The sequence below is a fragment of the Penaeus monodon genome, chromosome 10, assembly GCF_015228065.2.
Source record: "Penaeus monodon isolate SGIC_2016 chromosome 10, NSTDA_Pmon_1, whole genome shotgun sequence".
Classification (NCBI taxonomy): Eukaryota; Metazoa; Arthropoda; class Malacostraca; order Decapoda; family Penaeidae; genus Penaeus; species Penaeus monodon.
In genome coordinates this window covers 39581855-39584354 of record NC_051395.1, presented here as the reverse complement: position 1 = coordinate 39584354, position 2500 = coordinate 39581855, and the positions used below count along the sequence as shown (strand labels likewise).

At 33.4% G+C, this 2500-nt stretch overlaps 1 long non-coding RNA gene across 1 annotated transcript in view; it reads left to right on the top strand.

The window, feature by feature from the left end:
- LOC119578033 overlaps positions 1-2500 on the top strand; it is a 15204-nt gene that overhangs the window by 12265 nt on the left and 439 nt on the right. The gene's annotated exons all lie outside the window — the stretch shown is intronic.

Sequence of the window (2500 nt, the reverse complement as noted above, 5' to 3'; positions counted from 1 at the left end):
CAGCAATACCCATTATCTATCCTACAAACTATATGAACATAAATATATGGATTCTTCTTGTTTGTATTTATAGTATGTACAAGTTCTGTATATAATTTACATCCCATTTTTAATAAGGGTATCTATAACAAAATTATCAATTCTAAATTACAAACTTACCCAGTATTGGCCACCATTCTCTCGTAGTTCAACTAAGAAATTGGAAACTTAAACTCTTCATCCAAAATAAGACTTGACCAGATAAGATAGCATATGAACTTTAAACTACTATATAACATGACTGATAACATACTGGCAGTGACTGGTATGGCTTAACTCATAGCATGACTAGCAATATAAAAATGATAAACATATAGGCCCCTACTCTTCAAAAAACACTGATATCTCTTGATTTCTAATTTGAAGCAATTGTGACTACTTCAGATTGTATTGATGTATACTATCACAATATGTATATATGTATATATGCATAGATATATATATATATATATATATATATATATATATATATATATATATATATATGATATAAAATATATTAATAATATATACTATAATTAATATAAAATATATAATATATATATATATATATATATATATATGTATATATATATATATATATATCCCTCCATCATATGTAGCTATAAGTGAAGATTCCACATTAGAAATGAAATAATAAAGTGTCAATTTAATCTCACAGGTATGGCAATCTCAATACAATCTAGCTAAAAGCTATTCTTTAGTGTCTTTTAATTAGTACAGTGGTAATGTGTCGGCCTCTCATCCGAGGGGTTGGCGGTTCGCGCCCCGCCCAGGCGCAAGAAGTTGCAACTGTCGCCTTACTGGGTTACTGCTGTGGCTGGGCACCACAGCGGGTAAGGACTAGGTTCGGCCGAGTCAGCACCAGCTGACACACATGAGCGAGTCAGCAGTAGTCAACACAGGTCAGGCTCCCCTCTTGGGCATAGCCTGGGCGAGGCTAAGCTTCGCATATCAGACTTATCCTGTCTTTTAGTCTTTCTCACTAATATATAAATTTAATCTGGTAAGTATTTCTGATAGAAACTGCCCTTAAAGTGCCTGGCCACTAAATAAAATGTGAATACTCAGATCTACCAAACTCTTTGGAACCTGCCTTACAAGTGATGATAGAGATGTGTTTGTTCTGTTGCAGTGAAGCAGAACAAGTTTAAAGAGGATTTCTGTTAGTTTCAGCATGTAAATTCTCATGAACCAGCTGTGGATGGGAAATATGATGATGGCTATGGTTGCTTGGAAAAAAGCTAGACACTTAAAAAAGGAAATAAAGGAGGAAAAAAAGAGAAAAGAAAAGAAAAAAATGTTTATTGTCTCTAGACAATAACAAACCAAAAGGCAATGATCATCATAAGGAAGGATGTTTTCACATTGCTAACTGTCAAGGCTTTGTGAAGTTCAACTGACTAGGCCATTCAGAGCCAAATGTGCACAACTTTCTAATTATCACTTACCAACAGAAATAACATAGATAGCTATACATTTATATAATGACTACATAAGATAGGGAAAATTTATGGACATTGTCAGAGAGAGAGAGGAAAAATACACTCAAATAATTTGTGAAAGTAAAGAATACTGTCAGAAATTAAGAATGTAAGCTGGGTTGTGGGGAAAGATCCCCTGACTACATATATACAATATATATAAATATATATATATATATATATATATATATATATATATATATATTATATATATATATATATATATATATATATTTTTTTTTTTTTTTTTTTTTTTTTTTTTGGGGGGGGGGGGGGGGTCAAAGCCACAGGCTTGGGAGGCTTTGGGTAATTTTTTAGCTTCACACAGCCATCCAACCTTACAAATATTATTCCTCATTTTAACTGTTCACAATGTAATATGGGTGAATCTTTTGTTATTTTCCATCACAAATATATAAATGAAAGTATTTAACTGTATATGAAGTAACCTCAAACATCTGAGAGTAAGTCCCCATTTTTCCAGCCATCCTGGGGTTTCCCCAACCTAACTATGAACCAAAAGCCTTCCTAACCATGGTGCTTCCCTTTGAACCCCATTCAATCACCGTACTTCCCTATCACAGGCTCTAAACCCCCGGACCCAATGGCTATGAGCTTACCCTCTTGCTTAGCATTATCAAACCCTATTTTCTCATTTCTGACATTTTCATTTGCCTTGCAGATTATTTCATGTATCATCGAGTGTAATTTTGTAAGTATCATCTGATTTTCATGGAAAAACTATCAATTATTAGATTGACAATTCGTCTTGCAAATTGCAAAGGAATAAATGAAATCTATTTGTTGTCACCATACATGCATGACTTGGCCATATCCATGTGAACTGAACTATACTACTTTTGATTCATACGTATGTTTTTGAATTCGAGGTGTACCCAGTGTTGTTGCCAAAAACTAGAACCTACTCTCGGAGGTGTTGGTGTTTCTATTTCCCAATGTACCATTTTTTCATTATT